The sequence below is a fragment of the Eumetopias jubatus genome, unplaced genomic scaffold, assembly GCF_037043125.1.
Source record: "Eumetopias jubatus isolate StellerSeaLion01/CBP00866 unplaced genomic scaffold, mEumJub1_p1.0 scaffold_4, whole genome shotgun sequence".
Classification (NCBI taxonomy): domain Eukaryota; kingdom Metazoa; phylum Chordata; class Mammalia; order Carnivora; family Otariidae; genus Eumetopias; species Eumetopias jubatus.
Window position 1 is genome coordinate 144,063,734 of NW_028274810.1, and position 21,834 is coordinate 144,085,567.

Consider the following 21,834-nt stretch of genomic DNA (forward strand, 5'->3'; position numbering starts at 1 on the left):
TCACTAATATAAGGGTCAAAGTGGGAAGCATCCCATCCACATAGTCAGGCACCTGAAAATTAGAGGGGAACACACCACCAGGGCCATAGTTAGGGTAGGAGTGTTAGCCCCAACAGGAGGAGTCATTTTGCTCTTCCTAAATTCTGCAATGGTTCTTGGTTTTGCCGTTTTGATGTCTGTCGCTCCAAAGCCACTTTTAAGTTTTTTCCAACTCTCCCGCACTCAAGGGGCTTGGGAGTTCTCTCTGAATCACAGGCATAAAGACCTGCCAGGAAGTCCCTGAGTTGTCTTTGTCATCAATTCCTTTCCCAACCAATTTTAAATCTTCCCGGGGGCCGCTTAGTGACTGCATGAGCAGCCGGCAGAACGGGGTGCCTGGCTTTGGGTGTATCTGTTCAAGGATGCCATAAACTCTCTACAGCATACCTTTCTTCCAACAATCCTCAAAGTTCACCAGCAAGCATTAGAGAACATGCCTTCCGCTTAAAAGTCACCCCCAAAAGTTGACTTGCCTTCCCAGGTTCACAGTGTCACCACGAGAACAACTCCAGCCCTCACAGCCGCGTGTTGAGTAGATACCCTGCCCACCACTTCCACAACAACGTGGCCAGTCTCTGACTAATCCCCACCTTACGAGTGATTCATAGATAAGAACGAGCTCATTTCGTCCCGCCACCTCCGCCACTGGAGTTCTCCCCAGCATTTCTCTGCTGCAGCCAGAGCCACCAGCAGCACCCTGTCCCCTTCTCAGGGCTCAGGGACTGCACACCGGTGCCTCCCTGGCCCCTCTTGGCAAGCGTCACTGATACCAAAAGGCAGTTGGGGCAAGTTTTCAGAGCAAGGGTTTGGGACTCAGGCAGGCCGCTGATCAAGTTTGAGTTCCTTCACTTGTTGGCTGCATGGCCTTAGGTACCTTTATTTATTTCTCTAGTCCTTGTTTTCCTCATCTGTAAAACGGAAAGATAACTGTACAAATCCCTTAGGGAGATTTTGAGTGTCGAATAACATGAGGCATAGAAAGCAGGTAGCGCACAGAAAGTGCTTTCTAAGAGCTAGCTATTAGTATCACTGTTAACACCATTAAAAATGCCCGAAGACTGAGCTCCACTCAGAGGCCTTAGTAACCCAGCCCACTGTGAACGCCCCAGACTTGTGCCCAATGATCTGCTCCCGCTGTCTCACACCGCACCCCGCTTGCTCACTCCCTCCAGCGAGGTCCCAGAACATGCCATCCTTCTTCCTGACATGGCACTGGTGCTTCTCTCTGTCTAGAATACTCTTCCTATTCTTACTCTTGTCTTCTCTTTTGCCTGGCTGACTCCCCCTCTGTTAGGTCTCAGCTTAGATGCCACTTCCCAGGGAAGCCTTGCTAAGCACTCCCAGTCTCCCCCACCAGACCTGGTTAGGTCCCTCCTTAACGCTGTTAAATGCTGTATCTCTTTGGAACACTATCCATAATTATAATCATGTCATTATGAATTTAGCCATTATTATGTGTCTATCCCCCCTCCACCATAAACTATAGTTTCCATAGGGTAGGGATTGTGTCCATCATGGAGTCCTATCACCTAGGAAATGGCTTGGCAGGTAGTGTGAATGAATGAGAGTAAGAAAAAAAGCAAGGTGGAGGGGGCCTGGGGGGAGGGATTGGGGAGGAAAGGAAGATTCTTGGCTACAATATGAACCATTCAAATTATACCATTCTAGATCCTGGCCACACTGACTCAGCTCACAAAACTAGGCTTCTTCTGGATCTCAGCCATCCTTGTGGAGCCTAACACCAAACCAAGTTTTTCTAGACCTTTCCTTAGAGGATTAGATGCTGCTTCTAAACTCAGCAGGCAGTGCCTGAGGTCCTGCAGGGAATAAGCTAAACTCCTTGAAACATATCCAAGCCACCTGCCTGCCTTTGCATATTCCCTTCCACCTGGGTCCTCACCATGGTGCCACATCCCCTGATGAGCCACCACCCCATGAAGGCTGCCTGGACCTCAGCTAAATTCCTATGCCCTAAAGACATAAGATGCACCTCCAGACCCCACCCAGTGAAGCCCCAGGTGTGGCCGAAGCCCCAGTAGGCCTCATGCTTCTGGTTCTAGACTCTGGGGGAGACAGGGCTCAGGGTCACCATTAGAACTTCTAGGGTAGTCGAGCAGCCAAATGAACTCTCAGTGTGACATCCTGGGGTCATTTCTCACCAACTTTCCATGGAATATCACAGAAATGTGACATTTCTATAAATTTAAAAAAATCATTTGAAAAATACCAATTTTTCATAAAATGTCTTACTTGCTTAGGGGTTATCTATCATAATGATGTTAAAGCAATCCATGTGCCAACCCTACCCCTGCTCAACACACACATATTTTAGTCTTACTACACCTATGCTAATTCCCAGGTACACCTTGGTTTCTGTGGAAAAATGCATGCGCAGATTCAATCAACCAACCTAAACAACAATCCTTGCAAACTCAGTCCTTGGTGAGTAGAGGATTCCCTGCCTATGCACCAGACTGGAGGCCTCCTTACAATTAAGAATGGGAGAAATTCCAGGAAGGATGTAGTTCAGGTTCAATTTTAAAGTAGTAAGACCAGTTTAGGGATGTTCTTGGGGAAATGGATCACTCGCTAGGTGGAGCTCCTTTTGTCTTCCACAATACCGCACATCCACTCCCAAGTTTTTGTTCACGCTAATTCTCCTGAATGGGTTACCCGCTCGCTTCCCCTCCCCCTGGTTAGACTCAACCCATCTTCTAGGTCCGTCCTTGAAGCTGCCTGAAAACTTCTCCAGGTTGTACCTACCTGCCCTTCTGAACTCTTGGGGGCACTTAGCCCATGTCGCTGTCTCCACATGCTCTATAATAGTCTCATATACATTTCTCCAAATCACATTACACACTCCTCAAGGGCAGTGGCCATGCCTGGTGCCTCCCCGGGGGCGGGGGGGAGTTCATATTGATACTCACAAATCCTTGATCCTTTTATGGAACTGACGCTGAAATCCTGGCCATTTCCGACCCCTCTCTATCATATATGCTCTAGCCCTCTACCTCACAGAAAATGGGGAGAATGTGATGGGACTAGCCCAGAACAGCCTGGGATTATAGACGTCAACAGGAGGTATGGTTGTTTATATCCACCAAGGTTTCTGCTCGTGTGGGGAAACCACGTGCTTTTTAGGAAGGAGGATATCCTATTAGAGCAGCAAGCTCAGCCAGGGGCTGTGTGGGGAGACAGGTTGAGAGGACAGTCAGAGAGGCTAAGAGAAGGCCAAGGTACTCTGCGTAAGAGAAGCTGAGGGAGATACCCTCCGGAAGGAATCTGACATATCAGAAGAGGCCGGAAAGAGGAGGTCATTGGAAGGACAACCTGTGTGGCTACAGGTACAAAAACAGGGAGAGGACCAGGAAGAAGAAGACAAAGAAGGAGACATAGAACAGCCATCGTGAGGAGTGAAACTTTGGGGTAAAGAAGGGCATGTTTAAAAACAATTTTGAAGAGTTGTGCCATGTGACATAAAGCCTCCTCCATCCCTCCCTCAGAAACCTGCCGTCATAGCAACACTGCTCCCTGATGTTTTCAGAATCAGGTGATTTTCAAAATCATTTTTTCAGTAGGGCAACGGGTACGGCAGTTCTCACAGTGGATGCGGGGTGAATGCACAGAAGTCCAAGGAAACCCAGCTTGGGGACAAATGGGTAATGTTCTCGTCCTCCCTCCCTCCCTCCCTCCCTCCCTCCCTCTTCTTTCTTTCTTCTCTCTTTCTTTCTTTCTTTCTCTCTTTCTTTCTTTCTTTCCCTCTTCTGTGTCAGAGTCATTCTTTATGGGTACAAAGACCAAATAAGAAAAATACAATTTGAGAAAATGAAAAACAAAAAAGGCATCCTGAGTCTCACTAGATTAATACTGTTTTTCCTTATTTTTTTCAAACCCTGGTTGAACTTTTGAGAAATGTGTTCTCAACCTAAACCCCAAATAGACCTCTGAGACAAAGGAGAATCCCCATCTTTGGCAACTTATGTTGTACCCACGGACAGCTGATTGCTGCTTACTTGTGGCTCAATTAACAGAAAAAAAAAAAAAAATCCAGCAGTTCTGAAGTGTTTTCCTGTCTCTTCTCGGGAAGACCAAATGTTGAGAAGGAGCTTCCCACCTCTGTGGGACAGCATTTGGCCCCAGCAGCCGCACCCCGTGGGCTACACAGCATGCTCACACTTACCATCTAATTTGAGAAACTGGAGCAAGCCAAGAGCAACAGATTGTGATTTGTGGGTGTCAAACACGCCAGAAAGTGGTCAGCGTGTAGGCGACAGATGGGAGAGGGTGGTATTCCTTTGCCGGTAGAGGGGAGGGCTGAGGGCCTCCTCCATTTAGAAACCTGTGGATTTTCCCTGCGAAGGAGACCTGGCCACGCTGGGGTGGCCCTCAGGACAGTCTGAGTGTACAGGCCTCGGAGCCGGAAGGTCAGGCGTGGTTACAATAAAAATAAACTGTTGTGATAAGAACCCTGGCTCAGTGCACACTTTTGTGGCCTTGGACTGAAGACACCGGCCACAGTATGATTTGCATTCACCAAAAATAGTCATTTCAGCATCTGAGAGTGAGATTGTGAAGGAAGAGCCAAGCTCCATTTCTCACTCTCTAGCTGCTATTTTTCTCCATGGGACCAAACACATCACCACAGTCCTTGTTCTTGCTTCAATCACACCTGCTCAGGCTTGGGTACCTTCACTCAACAAAAGTTTATTTAGGACCATTTATGCACCAGACATTGTGCTAGACACTGGGGATTCCACAGTGAACAAATTACATGTGGCCCCTGCCCTCAAGGGCCTGAGAGTCTTGTTGGGCATGTATGAGTTTCCCGGGGCTGTCCTAACAAAGCACCACAAACGAGGGGGCTTAAAACAACCGAACTTTATTGTCTTACAGTTCAGGAGGCCAGAAGTCCAAAATCAAGGCTTTGATGGGGCCGTGCTCCTTCCAAAGGTTCTAGTGAAGAATCCTTCCTTGTCTCTTTCAGCTTCTGGTGGCTGTGGGCAATCCCTGGCAATCGCCGGTGTTCCTTGGTGTGTAGATGCTTCACTTCAGTCTCTGCCTCTGTCTTCATGAGGTCTTCTCCCTGTGTGTCTGTGTGTCTGTGTCCAAATTCCTTCTTCCCTTAAAGACAACAGTCATATTGGATTTAGAGCCCACCCTAAACCAGTATGATTTCATCTTAACTAATTACTTCTTTAAAGACACTACTTCCCAAAGAAGGTTACCGTTCCAGGTGGACGTGAATTTGTGGGGGGAGGGCACCTGGTGAACCGGGTGTCAAATGACAAACCAGTGAACACAAATAAAAAGATATGGGGCAGGATTATATGGCAGGTGCTAACCTGCTTGTTTTCTGTATATTTCCATTCCACCTCCTTCTCCCAGGCACGCCCAGTCAGCCTACACCATAGCGGAAACAAGAGCAAAAGGAGAAAGCACATGGGGTGCCCCAGGAAGATTCTTGGATGCATGCAACTTACAGAGTCTGCTTTTCCTCTCCCAGCGAGGAGCCCACATATGGCAGGGCCTGGAGAAAGGAGAATAAGAAGATAGGCTGGTAACAAGAACAAGAAGGGGGGGTGGGCAGGACTTCAGACTGGGAGAGGAAGGGGCACCTTCTTTGGGGAGGCCAGGGAAGTGAGAGGCTGAGCCCTTCTTCAGTGTGACCCCCCCACACACACGTGCGCACACACACACACACACACACACACATACAATTCTCCACCTCATCAAGAGTCCGAGGCACTTGTAAGTGCCTCTAAACCAAAGGGAGGAGACTTGGACACCTCTGTGGGGTGGGGCAGTAGGAGGAATGGAATAGAACCAACTGGAATTTCTGTCTTAGCTGAGGCAGTAGACACACCACCACTCACTGTCTCTGTAATTGCAGATGGTGATAGGAAGGGCATGGGGGCCCTGGCACAGAATAACAAAGGGGGCTGCTTTCAACTGGGGCCTGAAGAAGTCACTGCTAGGATGGGACATGAGGATGGGAAGAAGCTCACAGGCAGGGGGCAGGGCTGGGGACTTTTCTGGCAGAGGGCCCAGCTGGTGCGCAGGCCCCCAGGGGGAAAAGAGCTAGGTACTCTCGGTCTTCTGGATGGAGCCCCTGCGCATCAGGGAAGCAAGCAAGAGAGAGAGAGAGAGACACTAAATGGGGTGAAGAGGGAGGCAGGGGCTGGAGCCGCAGGCCTGGCAAGTCCCAGTAAGGAATTTGGAGGTCAAATCAGCAGGACTGGGTGATGGAATGATGGCAGGTGGGGGAGAGGGTGTCAGGAGTCTGGATAAGAAAAAGAAGCTTCACGAATGACTCAGAGGTGGAAGTAGGAGGAGCAAGTTTGGGCAGGAGGGGTTGGAGCATTAACTTGGGGGCATGTGGAGTTTGAGAACGCTTCTAGGTGGTCATGTGGAAATCCCAAGAAGGCAGATGAATGGCTGGGTCTGAGCTCAGAGAGAAATCAGGCTGAAGACATAAAACATAAACGTGGAAGTTACCGCAGGGGTGTCAATGAGGGTAAACCCATCCAGGTCAGCCGTGTGGCAGAGAGGAGAGAATCGGAGGCTTTATTTTGAATAAAATGTAAACATTTTTCCCAAATTACAAAAGCAGAACATATTCATTATAAAATGCTGGAAATTCAGACCAGCAGTAAGAGGGTAAAAAGAGGAACGTTTGCCCCAAACAGTGTACTGTAAACATGTATATATGTCAATATATATCCTACAACAGGGTGGTGTGCAGCTGGGGGGGTTGCATTGCAAGAACATGGAAGTCGTTCCTGATGGTCTCCCATTATAAGCAACACTGCCATGAACAAGCTTGTAATCTTTGTATATATCCTTTCATTACTTCTATAGGATAAATGACCTTGAAAATCATAAGAGGTTTATGTTTTCTGTGGGTTTTGATCATTGTCACCACATTGCCCTCCAAAAGAGCTGGGTCTATTTATGAAGTTATAGGTGTGGTTGGATCACGAGGAACACAGACGGGCCAGTTTCCCTCCCGTCTCCCACCACTACCCACAGGGATGAGCAAGTCCAAGGGGTGGAGGTTGTAGTCCCAGGGAAACGCTCCAGAGCACATGTCTGCATGAGCTTTCAGGCACTGAATGTTCCCGAAAGGAGTGATTCTCCTGTGTGCCAAGAGTGATGTCAGGAAGCTCAGGGCTACCAGATGGACGGAACTTACATGACTGCAGGTGGGTCAGTGTTGCTTGTGCTGATGGGTGACGTCAGAGAGAGCTCTGGGTTTAATAGGCAGCCCTTACACCTTCCTTCAGGCTCGCAGCCCCACACAGGTGCAGCCTGACAGCGCCCAATGGGGCTGCTGAGACCATGACCAGAGAGCACAGGCACCTGCTTTGGTGCTCAGCACATGCACCCTGGCACGTTTCCTTTTCTCGCCCCGTGGTCTGTCTTCAGGCGATGGCCACCTGGAGAACACATCTCTGAGGCTCTCCCTCCCTCCCTGCTTGGCTCGGTGTGTCTCTCACCCGCTGGGGATCTCACTCCCCAGTAAAGGACTTGCCTTTGAGTCTGTTTGTTAGGCTCTGCGTTGGGGGCAAACTCAGGCTAAGACAGCGGCTTCCAGTTGTGCGACCTTTGAGAGAGTGCCTTAATCTCACTAATCGAAACGTTCTCATCTTCGAAACGGGAGTGCTTCCTGGGGTAGGCAGATTAATACCCCTGCCCCCCAAAGATGCTTGCATCCTGGTCCCCGGAGCCTGGAAATATGTTAGATTATGGCGAGGGGAAGTTAAATTTGTAGATGGAATTAAGGTTGTTAATCAGCAGACCTGAAAATAGGAAGATGATCCTGGGTAATCCAGGTGGACCCAGTGTAATCAAAGCGTCCTCCTTAAAAGTGGGAGAGGGAGGCAGGAGAGGTAGCCACCGAGGAGAGCCACACAGAGGTGCTGCATGGAAGGCTTTGAGGCTAGAGGAAGGGGCCCTGAGCCAAGGAATGCAGGCAACCTCCGGAAGCTGGGCAAGGCCCAAAAACGGATTCTCCCCTAGAGCCTCTGGAAAGAATGCAGTCCTGCTGCCACTTTGATTCCAGCCCCAGGAGACATGTGTGAGCCTTCTAACCTTCAAAACTGTAAGGTAATACATTTCCCTTAGTTAAGGCACTAAGTTTGCAATGATTTGTTATAGCAGCAAATAGAAAACGAAGACACTCAACTGCATGTGACAATTTTAGGAGCTGATGTGTGTAAAGTACTCAGCTCAAGGCCTGGCGTGGAGGAAATATGTTACTGCTGTTATTGTTTGGTAGCAACTAACCCTCTTCTACATTGAGGTGACACCTGAGTGCCAGCCCTCGTGATTTGGGATGAAAACCTAGTCCTTTAAAGGGCACACAAGTGATACTGATGTACATCCAGGACCTGGGACCATGCCTTTGAGCCCCAAACGATTGCCTTGTGGCCACCAGCACCACTCAGCCCCTGACCATTGGCACCCTGGTCCTTGCCCCATCCCAGGCTGCAACCCAGCCAACCCCCCACCCCATGAAAAAGAGCCAGAGCCAGAAATAGCAGCCCCATCCCTCAGTCTGAAAATGCACTCCTGCCAATTTGGTATTTTTGTCACTGTGCATGCCTCCTATTCTGCATTTAAAATATGAAGACACTTTTTCAGGCCACATCAATATACTAGGCCATCTTCTAAGATGGGGTCCTGGACCAGCAGCATCAGCATCACCTGGAACTTGTTAGAAATGCAGTCTCCATCCCATCCCAGACCTATTGAATTAGAAACTCTGGGGTGGGGCTCAGCAATCTGTTTTAACAAGGCCTCCAGGTGATCCTGATGCATGGAAGATTTGAGAACGGTGGCGCTGCGCTGGGCATTGTACCAGATGCCAAATGCAGGCTACCACCTGCCAGGTGGACTGTGTGTCTACCACCTGGACTGCCAGGTGGATTGGGCCGTACCTTTCACATCCTGTCTATTCCTACCACCCCCCACCCCCACAGGTCTGTCACACAGGATATAAACCTTATTGGTTAAATCAATAAATATTGGGTACCTACAGTATGCGAGGCACTGAGCTAAAAAGTGGGGTGCAGGGGGGGAACAAGCCAGCTTGGGACCTTTCATGGAGCTAAAAGAGAAGACATTTAACAAATCATTCCCCAGTCATACCTCACAAGGTACAGTTTGCAGAGTTTTGTTTTTTTAAATCCAGGCTTCTCAAGCTTTAATGTGCAAACTAGTCACCTGGGGTCTTGCTGCAATGCAGATGCTGCTTTGGTAGGTCTGGGGCCGGGCCTGAGAGCCTGCATTTCTAAAAGGCTCTCGGGTGGTTCTGAGATGGCTGGCCTGGCAGCCACCAACGCCTTAAACCTCTTAGGGCGAGTTCCTATCCCTTATCCCGTTTAAGTCCCCGGTTTTGCTGACAAGCAAAGGTGGCAGGAATTAGAGCCTTATTTGCCCGTCAGGAGAGCCAGGTCCTGAGCCTTCGCCATGTCGAGGGCTGGCACCCTAGAACCCAGGAGCTTCTCGGGCCGGTTATCGGGAAGGCCTGGCAGTGGGGACAAAGGACAAAGGCAGCTCCCTGATTAACTGCAGGCACTCGGGGTTTATCACAGGACCGCAGAGCTCTCCCCGCCCCGGGCCTGACAGCTGCAACTAGAAAACAGATGTGAATTTGCAATGGTGTCCGAGGGAAAATGCGCTCTTGGGCCAGCACTGAATGATAAGGAAGCCGCACTCCCCAGTCGCCGAGGGGAAAGAACACCAGAGCTTCGCAGCGCCCCTCACTCCCCCACTTTTTTAAAAAACAAAAGCCTCCCAATCTCCTTCCTATAGCAAAGGGAAAAGGGGGCGCAGGCTTTTCTTGGCCTGTTTCCAGCCAGGGCAGCTGGAGTCTATTGGACACATTCAGTCACTCTTTCCTGAGACAGGCTGGCTGGCTAAAGGCTGCCTTGCATTCGAGACCGCTCTTTCCCCTGGGGGGCCTCTCCCTTTGAGGCTGAGGAATGCCCCCACCACGGACCACTGCTTTCTGTCTTGTCCCCTGTTTCTTGCCTACAGTGAGCGTTCTCCAGGTTTGGGAAGGTGGTAGGATTCCAAGGGATTTAAGGGATTCTTTCTTTTGGAGGTTCAACCCCGCATCCTATCAAGCCTAATTAGCACCCATATCTCATGTATTCAACATTTGGCCAATTTGAACAAGTGACTATTTTGGCTGTCAAAAGTACGATCTGAGTCTTATTAGTCTGCTTTTGAAATGAGTCGCCTACAAGGAATACATCTAATTCACAACTGGTTGTGATTTCTCAACAATTGTTATTGCAAACTAGAAAATTTTTTGCAAAGTAAGGAAAGCAAGCCTTAATTGTTTTTGAACACCATGAATTTTTTATGAATCCCAAATTTAACTATTTATGAAGTTTAGCATGATATTTTTGTGGGCATTTAATCAAACTTTCATTAATTTCAATTTTGCCCCTTTTCCTACTTTGGAGTTCCCTACATTTTTTTTTTTTTTTTGAGTCTTAAGCATTTCTGTAGGCTCTTGAAGGTACTTAGCAGTTGAAACAGCCCTGGATGAGGAAGGGGGGCTGCTGGTGGGAATTTGGGCAAAGGGTGGATGCCACCTGAGGGAACCACTTACCAGCGCTATGAGTCTTCACATTTTGCTTGCTTCTGCATTTCCCTACCTCCAAGGATCCGGCTTCATCCAAGAATCTCATTGCCATGGTGCTGGGGAAATCTCAAACGGTGGAGAAGACTAGAGAGAATCATCAGGTTCAGGGGCTTTGTTCAAATTGACTAAATTTTAATTATAGAAAGTGTGGAGAGTAGTGGGCAAGGGGAGTGCCATCCAGTCTGGAATGAAAAGGGCCACCAAGAGTGAGGAGATGGGACAGGGTGGTAGTAGGATGGGGGCATGGGAGCCGGGGCAGCTCTGTGAAGGCCCTGTATGTGGGGTTAGTCCCTGTACACTTAGGCACTGGATGGTCTTTCAGTCCTGGCTTATCTTCCCTTTGTCATGTGACCCTGGGCAAATCACTTCATTTCTCTGTGCCTTCGATTCATCTGTATAATAAGATCATTCTAATGTCTGTCCCCTAGAGCTGTTGCTGGAACTGAATGAGCTACTGTCCGTAGAGTGCTTAGCATAGTGCTCGGTATACACTAGATGCTCGAGTGTTGTATGTATGTATGTTGAATTCTATCAAAATAATAGCTATTTTATATTCTTTTGGGTGGGGGTCACTCTCCGTGTCTCTGCCCCCTTATGGTACAGGACTCCGGTCCTAAGGGAGGAGAAAAGGCTTTTTTTTTTTTTTTCCCCCTCCTGATTGCTCCAGTGCAGGTTAGGTCCCTCAGGCACCCACAGTTCTTACCTGCTTAGGGGTAGATTCAGCAGCAAACGCGGGCTGAGGGAAGATTTTCGGAGAGAAAAGTTAAAAGAAGAAAATGACAATCTGCATTTGTAAGCTTCCCCCCCTCCCCCCCAACCCCAAGAAACATTAAGGGTAACAAGGTGGCAATTACAACAAATGTATTGGGCTAGTGATTCTTAAGCCCTCAAACCCACATGTACGTTGGAATAGCCCCAGAGTCTGCCACGAGATTCTGGGAGAGGAGGGAGGAGGGTTTCGAGGGTGGTTTTAGGAGGCAGGCTAGGAGGTGACTGGCATGGCCCTCACCCACCATTTCATCGGCCAGACTCCGGCACACACCATCTCTGAGTGGGGGGGGGGGGCGCTGAAAATTGGCTCAACCACGTTGCCATGAGGGCATCAGCCAGCTGCTGTGACTTTAATGCCCATCGAAGTTCAAGAACTGCTCTCCTGGGGCAGAAGGCAACACTGAAGTCTCAAAGACTGAAGAGACAGAAGGGAACAAAGCCTATCTGATGGTGGAAGAGAGGCTTACGGTTTGCCGCATTATCCCCTACCACCACTTCAGTGTTCCCGATAAGGTATCACAGGCTCCCACTTGCCCTTCAAAGTCCTCCGGCCCCTGTGCGGCCTCCCCTTCCCCACTCGGCAGCCTGGTTTCTAGTGTGCCTGCGTGTCTCTCTTCTGCTGTAGGCCAGGCTTTCCATGTAGTCAGCCCCAAATCCCAAGTGTCTGACAGGGTGCTTGGCACAGGGTAATAGGTGTTGGTTGAACGTAGTTGCACAGGACCTAGATGCGGCGTTAAGAGCACAGGTTCTGCCTCACAGTGGGTGATCTTGGACCGGTTCCTTGACCTCTCAGTGCCTCAGTTTCCTTGTTTATAAAAGAGGGTTCATGAGCGCAAACACTTCACATGCTTGTCGCAAGGCTTAGAAGAGCACCTGACTCAGTGAGTCCGGGGTAAATAGTGTCGCTATTTTTGTTAGTAAGACAATAAGAAACCCCACACTTGGAAGGATGTGAGGGCAGAAATGTGCAATCACAAGCAGGGACTGTTTGCACACAGCACAGGGGGTAAAGGAGGAGTCGGATGGAGAAAAGTTTCCCCACATACCCTGGCTAGGAAAGTTCAAAGCAAGTAAACATCAGAGGGTGACATTTAACTTCTCACAGAGCAAATGGAACATCACATTCTCGCCCTGTGCAGGCTGGGGCAGGAAATGGGTCAGTCATTGCTGAGCACAGGGGACTTAAGAGTCCCACGGTGCCAAGGCGAGGCTGGTGTTTTGAAGAGGGAATGAGGGGGTGTGTGAGAGACAGAGACACACGTGGGGTATCTGAGATCCACCAGATAATACTTGACATGGTCCTCGGACCACAGGTAGCTGCTTTATTGCATTAACATTTCCATAATTCAGACGATCTCTTGCAGCAGCTGCATGATTAGATGTCAAAGATTTGGAGGGACTTGAAGATCTATTTGGAAAAACCCTGCATGAGAAGACTAAGAGGGAGGTAATGCCACAAACTTCAGTTCAGTCGCTCAAGGCTTAGGCGTAGCTGTCCTGAGAATGGAACGCAGACCACTTCTGAGGACACCAAGACTAGATGTTTAATCTGCGCATTACCTGGGCCTGGCTGGCTCTTTCTCCATTCGTTAGCCCCTCTCAGAGGGTGATCAAGAGATGGAAAACATGAGATACCTGTTACTCAGATCTGATTAAAAGGAAGGAAATCGTTTGAGCCTGCGCTCCAGAAGAGCCCAGGTGAAATGGGCTAAGGCTCAGAAGAACTCCAGGACCCCATCCATTGTTAAGACCCTAGGATTTGAATCCTGCCCTCCACATGCTGTGGTCCCTCCCTCAGGAAAGGGAGTACCATGTGCTTGCTTGGCTTTCTTTGAGACCAGTCTGACCTTTTGTGAGATATGTGATCCCAGTTAGAAGAACAGTCCATGGCTAAAGATCTTTTCGCATATTCGCCACCTCCTGGCAATGCATCTCTATCATTTTGCGGTCAGAGAATCCATCCTTGTATGAAGGCTTTACCATTACAGTGCGGACTCCTGGCATGTCTTCTGGCATTTACCTGTTATGATTGAGGGTTACCTTAGGAATGGAGGGATCTGGGAAATGGGATGGAGACTATGGGGGGGTGGTGAGGTGGGTACAGGGAAGTGAACACTGTAGAGAGGAGTGGGGGGAAGCCAGAGTGGCCAAAGCCCAGGCTTCTGTCTCTGGTTAAACTCCTCGTACAGCATTCTACTGCCCAGAACATGACCCCCACACTGTGCACCAGGCCTCGATCCCCTGTGAAGTCCACCCTCATTCCTTGCCACTTCCTATTCACTGCTCTGAACCCGCACTGGTCTTCTGTTTCTTGAATGTACCAAGCCCTTTGCTGCCTTTCCACATGTCCTAGCCTCTGCCTGGGAAGCCCTTCCTGCTGCCCATCAGAGAACAGACTCCTCTGAGGTTTGCTCTCTTCTTGAGAAGAGGGGGCATTTCTGCCACCAGAAGGGATCTTACTATGTTGATTACTATTGTCCCCTTGGCACCTGGCTCATCTATATAGTTCCCATTCAAGTAGTTGTTGAATGAATACATTTGTTTCATGGTTCGGTTGGGCAAGCCCCACGGCTCAGTTCCCGGTAGGATCAGGCTTGGTGAGTGGGCTGAGTTTCTATAACAGGCTCCCTACCAGGTTCCAATTTTGGTGAAACTATCTTTGTGGGCACAAATGAGTGTGCTTGCCACTCCCGATTCATGTCTCCAGTTACCCAGCTGTGGATCATGGTGCCCACGGAAGACTGCCTCATCCCCCATTCACTTTCCATCGCCTGCAGCCAACATCGGAAAGGACAAGTGTTCAGTGGGAACAACCGAGTGCTACCGAGTTAGGAACCTTCGGGAAGGGAACTCATGAAGATAGGACCTCAGGGTTACAGATGATTCAATATTCTGGCTGATGTCTCTGTTACACTGAAGTTCCAAATAAATTCTGAGCATCAGGAGTGAAGTGAGAGTAAGACGGCAACTAAAGTTCTCACATAGAAAGCAATTTTCCTCTTCTGGGATCCAGAAACACTTTCCACCCTGTGTATCCTGAAGGTAGAAAGCAGGGCTGCCATCCCATGGTAAAAAATGTGAGTAACCTTCACACAAGATGTGTTAGACCCAGAGGAGTCAGCCTCATTAAAAGAATCTATAAAGAGTATACTTCTCACCTATTTTTGCCCACTCTGGGTACCAGAAAATTTATAATTTAAAAAAATTTTTTATAAACTTATAATTAAAATTTATAATCACTGTTAAATCGTCTTGCATATTCTTATTTTTGTATACATGAATGTATATATATCAGAATACATATATGTATATATACAATAAATACACCTACACTATATGTAAGAATAAGAATATACAAGAGGATTTAACAGTGGTTATTTCTGAGAGGTCAGGAGTATAGGTAGTTTTGGGTTTTTTCTTAGATTTTTTTTTTGAAGTTTCTAAAATGAACATGCTTGGGGCACCTGGGTGGCTCAGTTGGTTAAGCGACTGCCTTCAGCTCAGGTCATGATCTCGGGGTCCCAGGATCAAGTCCCACATCGGGCTCCCGGCTCAGCAGGGAGTCTGCTTCTCCTTCTGACCCTCCCCCCTCTCGTGCTCGCTCGCTCTCTCTCTCTCTCTCTCTCTCTCTCTCAAATATTTAAAAAAAAAGTGAACATGTTTTACTGCTAGAATAAGAAAACAATGAAAACAATTTTTGATAAAACAGTATGTTCTCATTAAAGAAAAAATGGCAAAATATAGAATTACAAAGGAAAAATAAATCAATTATATTCACATTTGGGGTTTTTAAAATTTGGTCTTTTGAAAAGTAAAATATTTTCTATAATTTAGCATAGTTATAATTCTATATATAAAATATTTTTGCCTCCATTTTTAAAGTCCTTTCATTGGAAACACCTTCCAAGCTGTTACTAATCATGGCAACATTATTTTAACTTATGAATGATATTCTAAATACTGAGTTATTATAGTTTGACTTGTTTCTCATTATGGAACATGTATGTTTCCAGTGTTTCACAGTTACAAGCTGCTCCTAGCATGCCATGCCATAGAATTTCGATTTCATTCTGAAGGCAATGGCAAGTCGCTGACAGATATTAAGCAGCCAAGTGTCATAATCAAGTTTTCATTTTAGAAAGATCTGGCCAAAAAAAAAAAAAAAAAATCTGGCTGGCTCACCTTCGGGGTGAGGCTGAAGGTAAACAGAACTGGGCTGAAGTGGAAACCTCCCTAGTCTCTCACTTCACAGAAATCTATACCTACTGTTCCAGATCTTGCCTTCACTTTACATGGGGTTATAAAATTGTCGAGCATTGTGGAGATCTAGGAGTCCAACTTCCCTATTTTACAGATGGCTTCTTGAAGGTTGCATGAAGATGCAATGAGGCACTGCCACTGGAACGCAAGGCATTTGATTGTAGTCTCCTGCCCTTCACTAGAGTCAACCATAGCAAATGAGATGACCAAAATGTCCTTTGGATACTCCGAACTGTGGTAAGTCAAAGAGGAGTTTATAACTAAGTAGCAAAGGCAAGGATCTATGATGGTGGCGGTGATTCTTCACAAAGGCCAAATACTCCCACCACTGTGATCTCCTCTGATCTTTGAAATTAATAATGCCCCGATCTACTTCCTAGCTGGGCATCATGTGAGATATTTTATATACATTATTTCATTTAATTGACCTACAGCCCTATGAGATTGGTATTCTTCCCATTGTACAGATGGGAAAACTGTGGCTCAGAGAAATAAAAGGACTTGCCTAAGCAAATGAGGAAGTTGGAATTAGAACTCTGTTCTTTTGTGTGTGTTTTACCAGGATTTCTTCCAGGACTAACCAGCCATTCAGACAATACTTTCCTCTGGCAGGTAGTTTAAACAATTGAAGGGCAGGGCTGAAAAGAAGGGAGGCAGACTGGCTGGCCAGGCTGGGCACATGGCTATTGAGAAGGGGGTGGCCACTCCTTCCAAAGATGACCCCCGTGAAGGACATACAGGGTAGAGGTAGAGCTCCACACAGCAACATTCTCCACAGATAACCGTGGTCATAGCCAAAGATCACCAAACAGGTACAGGACTGTTTAGTCAGAGCCACACTTGTGGACCTAATCGTTAAGAATGCCGTCTCCAAGGGGCGCCTTTGTGGTTCAGGTGATGAAGCATCTGCCTTCGGGTCAGGTCATGATCCCAGGGTCCTGGGAGGGAGCCCCACATCAGGCTCCCTGCTCAGTGGGGAGTCTGCTTCTCCCTCTCCCTCTGCCCCTTCCCCTCCCCTTGCTCATGCATGCACCCTCACTCTTTCTCTCTCATAAAATCTTAAAAAAAAAAAAATGCCATCTCCAAACTCAAAGGGTTACAAGATACGACAGGAACATGAGCCATTAAAAGAGAGAAAACTTTTTAAACCTTGAAATCCTCTAAAAATCGATCACTTCTTACAGGCTCCTATCAACCTAAATCTAAACACTTGTTGCCATAGGCAACAGAGTCTGTGGATGATCAAAACTGCCCAACGCCGATGCGCTCTGGAAATGTGACAACAAGCATTTGTTACTGGGTTATTCTGATGCGAGCTTATTTGGAACAGCTGTACCTATTCTAAAGCATAACAGCAGCCCATAATTTACCAGCCATGATTGGTTTACTGGGAAAAATGCAGGGCACCAAGAGAATAAATGTCATTCATTTTTATTTCCTGCCATAAGCAAACCATAAGTATAACAGTTTGACACAACCGTGCTGGAGATCTCCTCCTCTAGCTTAGTGAGATGGAAGGAAAGTGTGGTGGGTTACCCAAAGCACTGAAAGTGAGGAAACGTAGCTCCTTCTTGAAACAAAAAAAACCTCACCCTTATTCAGTGAAGGAGAAAACCAAGGACCACGTAGAGTGCTGGTCTGTATTTTGATTCAATCACTATTACGAACTGAGGTTTCTCAGTGTCATTGGTTTTGCTCACGATGTGACAATGGGTTTTCTCTTCCCCATCCCACTCCCAGATGTCAGCTCACCCTTCTACTTCAGGTGATTCAAAAATCACCTCCTCCCAGAGGTCCTCACTCGTTGTCTAAAATCCCCTTAACACTACTGGTCCTTCCTGCTTTTTAGCTCCTTAGCATTTATTACTATTTCATATCCTCTAGGTTTTACTTATTTTGGTTATGTTGATGGTTTTGTTGATATTTAGATGATTATGGTTTTCTCCCTCACTAAAATATAAGCTCCGTGAGAGCAGCGATCCTCATCTTTTTTTGTTTTCTTCTGTTTCCCTGAATTTTGAGCACAGTGCCTAGCACATAGTTGGTTCTCAATACATTTGTTGAACAGATGAGTGAAGGCATAAATCAATTTCTTCAAGAAGGTCACTGAGAAACTCCAAAGATGTGTGACTAGGTGGTGATGGACAAAAATATCACTTATTTTGTTACTAAAAGATCAGTCATTAGCCTTTATTATCGACCAGACACTGGCCACGAGCTGTCCATGTCTATGGTAGAAGACCCAAAATGTTATTTTTTTTCCAAAGATTCCATTCAATTTTTGATAGAGACACAGCGAGAGAGGGAACACAAGCAGGGGGAGTGGGAGAGGGAGAAGCAGGCTTCCCGCGGAGCAGGGAGCCCGATGCGGGGCTCGATCCCAGGACCCTGGGACCATGACCCGAGCCGAAGGCAGACGCTTAATGACTGAGCCACCCAGGCGCCCCCAAAATGTTATTTTAAAAGATGGCTGCAAGTTGTACCCCTTGCTCTAGGGGAGTGAGGACAGAGTTCGTCCTCAGGATGAAACCGCCCTGCTGTTGAGAAAATAATCAGGGGCATGCTGGATGTGCAAAAATGAGGGGATCTTCGTAGATGAAGTTAAATCATGACTATGACTTCCTTGGAGAGTGTTTTTGGTCATTTCTGTGAAGGAATTCTCAGTCTCCTCTCACAGATGTTTGAGCTAGGTGAGGGAGGAATTCTGGACTTGAGAGTTAATGGAGATTGGAGAAGGAACTTGGTTGAGGGAAGAGAGACCCCAGAATCATGACGGCCAGCTGGTGTCCAAGAAGGGAGACCCCTGACGCGGGGCTCCTTTTAATGGGGCTTGACTCAGGCTTGCAGTGATGTCTGAGACCTAATTTTAAGTTGCCCAGCAACAAGCCCATCCTTCTGCAAATCTTGCACAAGACTAGTGTACATACTGGTAAATAGCCCCTTGTCCTGTACCTTCTCTCCCAGTTCCCACCACCATTGCCTTAAATCCCCTGGCCCCAAACCCATGACCCCTTGACCTCCCCCAATCGTCCAGACACAGCAGGGACCCATTAGGGCTGATTGGCCATTCCATGGGCCACAGCAGTTGTTAATATTTTGACTCTCACCCCTGCCTCCACACACACCAGCTGGGCTCTGGGTGTGAGTGAGGAATAAAGGAGGGGGCTGTGTCCACAGCTGGGTTGAAGCCGAGCAGAGAGAGCAGTAGTGTGAGAAGTGAGGAGACACCTGAAGCCAGAAAACCGGACGGTGCCGTGAGGTGGGAGGTGGGGGCGAGGGACAGGCAACATCCAGGGCACACAAGCACTTGCCAGATCCCTTCAGAAATATCCAGAGGGATCCGGTTTCCTGCAGTCAGAGCAAGAGTTCAACCTATAAAATTTGAGTATTACAAAAATGAGCTTATAGAAGTCTGGGAAACTTGGGGATACTGAGATCACATAACAGACTGAAAGAATGGCCCTTCCCATGCTAATTCTGATAGTTTCAATTTTATAACAAAGAATAGTTTGTGTCAGCAAAGAACAGGCTGAACGAAAACAGCATAATTTCCCCCCGTATTTAATCAGATGTTTAACCGTGCAGGGGGCATGAGTGGCAACGGCTGACTCCAGGGCGCCGGCTTCAAATCTGAGCCAGTCCACAGGCGTGAGCATCCCAGGGAGGAGCATGGGTACCCGCTCTGTGACTCTGCTCGGCTCCAGCAGTCTCGTCTTCTCTTAATATCAAGAAAATTAATGGGAACCTATGAGGCAGAAATACAAGCAATCACTTTCCCGGAGGCCCAAGCAAGCACTGTTGGGAGAGAGAGGGCATTGTCCTACCACCCTCGTCGTCCCACACTTTGATCGGCTTTTGTCCTGAAGTTCTCTCTCCTCCCTTTGTCCTTCCTTGCTGGATCTTTCCTCGTCTTCTCTCACCTGCATCTTTACCTTATTGATAACACTCGTATCACACTCGCTGACAACATGGTTGGCCCAAGACAGACACTGCCCAGGGCTTGCAGAAGGCAAACAGATAGCTCCCATCTCGCTGCCGAAAAGCCAGCTAAGGCCCAGGAAGCCAAAGAATAAAAAATGGTGATTCACCCTGATAGCTAGGACTCAGGAGGGGAGCTATCAAAGAGCCTGTGAGGAAAGAGCAGGGGGCCCCTTCGTCCCCCCTGCCCTACAGAAGGGTAAACTCTTTCAAGAAAACCTCTCATTTGAGACCCAGGTGGTACGTGTGCCACGTCCTGCAATACTCTTTCAGGATATTCAGAGCAAAATCTTTTCTCTGCTGCCTCTTAAACCCTCTTGCCAGCAACTCTCCTCTGGCTTCACTCTGGACACACTGACCACCTTGTGGATCCCAGGATCTGCCAAACCCATTCCTGCCTCCGAGCTCTGCACCTCCTGCTCTCTTTTTCTGGAACACTCTTATATGACACCTTCCTTCTCTTTCCTCAGGCCCCTGCTGAAATGTCACCACCTCAGAGACCCTCCACGATGACTGTATCAAAAATAACATACACCTCTAGTCACTGTCTCCAACTTTATCCCGCCTCATTTTTCTTTCTAGCGCTTGCCCCACTAGACATAGCTAACAGTTGTTTGATTTCTGCCTCTCTTCATTAGTTTAGAAGCTCTAGATAGGAGCCACATGTCTGTTTTGTTGGTGGCCGAGATCTCCGTGCCCAGAAAAGAACCTGGCCCAAAGCAGGTTCTCAATAAATACTGTTGAATGAATGATTCCCCCAACTTTTCCACCACCAACTTTTTTTCTTTTACTAATTTTACTCCCAGAAGTCTTAGAAATTCTTACCCTATCACCGAAAGCCTGTCTGAGCTTCTAGGAAGCAGAAACTGACATATCCTCACTAACTTGTTTTAATACTAGCCACGTGGGTCCTCAGTAGACTTTGTTAGCTTCGTCCCAGGTTAAAAGTAAAATTTTAAATTAGCTTTTCCAGCTCCCCACACCCAGGGGCCGGGAGTGCTCTGGCTGGGAATGACAGCCTCACAACTTCAGTAATAACTGCTTCTTCCCCCTAAAGGAACACCTGTCCACGCACAGTGTGTGGACACACCTGTCAACGTATCGTTCAGCCTGCGCAGGACTGGATGAAAAAATATCCTCTCTGACCGTTTTTTCAGGCTCCTCCTTGGTCCTGGCAGCACAGCATAAAGAGCAGAGCTGTGGAGCCCACGTTGTGGAAATTAGTGAATGCTGATTAACTTGAATTAAAAGTGACCTAGAAACCTGGGATCTTCAAAGACAGGAATCCGTGTTAAAATGTTTCATTCTCAAAGTTCTGGAAGTGGATAGTGGTGGTGGTTACACAACATGGTGAATGTGCTTAGTGCTAGTACTTGGACACTTACAAATGGTTAAAGTGGTAACTTTTAGGTTATCTATATATTTTACCACACAAAATTTTTTTTCATTCTCTCCTTCCAGGGTATATTCTTTAAACATGATTTGTGGTTCACAAGCCTGCACTCCTTTCACTGAAATTTCTTCGATCAGGTAGAAAAGGAATTTACCAGAAGAGTATTGGGTAGCTGACAGAATTATCAGGAGGACTGGAGAAAAACGCTTGGGGCTGTGTTTTGAGGGGAAGCGGTCACGTGGCCACCAGGCGCTGGTGCTGCAATTTACAACATTGCAACTTAGACCAGGGACTTCCTTTCCTACAACTTCCACTGCCTTTGGATGCACCAGTAGCACTTCTGCACCAAAAACAACCTTTCGATTACTGCCACCGCCAAAAAAATCCCCTCTACCAACTTCACCAGAAAATAGATTATAGATGGTGCCGGCATCCTTACGTTACCCACTTTCCAAGAGAAGTTTCATGCGGGCATGGTGTCTGATTGGTGGAGCCCAGGCCACATGTCAATTGTTTGCTCAAATCAGAATCCAGACAGTCCATTCAGTTTATTTGCTGGTTATGTCTCAAGTGTTCTTTAAGTCACTTTTAATCTAGAAGAGTCCTCCCTGCATTTTTCTTTACAAGTAACTGACTTGGGAAAGAAACCAAATCAGATTCTCTAGTGTCTTACATCCTAGCTTTCATTGATTCCTTTTTCATGCCATTTAACATGGCCTTCTCCCCACTATATTTT

General features: G+C 47.5%; 1 long non-coding RNA gene across 4 annotated transcripts in view; it reads left to right on the top strand.

Annotated features, from left to right (window-relative positions):
• The first annotated feature begins 1,670 nt into the window (after window positions 1-1,670).
• The window catches only part of LOC114215674 (uncharacterized), a 105,886-nt gene continuing 85,722 nt past the window's right edge, over window positions 1,671-21,834 (top strand). For 3 of the 4 annotated variants that reach the window (XR_003610608.2, XR_003610607.2, XR_003610612.2), the window contains exons 1-3: window positions 1,671-3,698; window positions 5,425-5,596; window positions 15,822-15,964. This is a non-coding gene — a long non-coding RNA (uncharacterized LOC114215674). The remainder of the gene's footprint in view (window positions 3,699-5,424; window positions 5,597-15,821; window positions 15,965-21,834) is intronic. The other variant, XR_003610609.2, reaches the window with a different exon arrangement.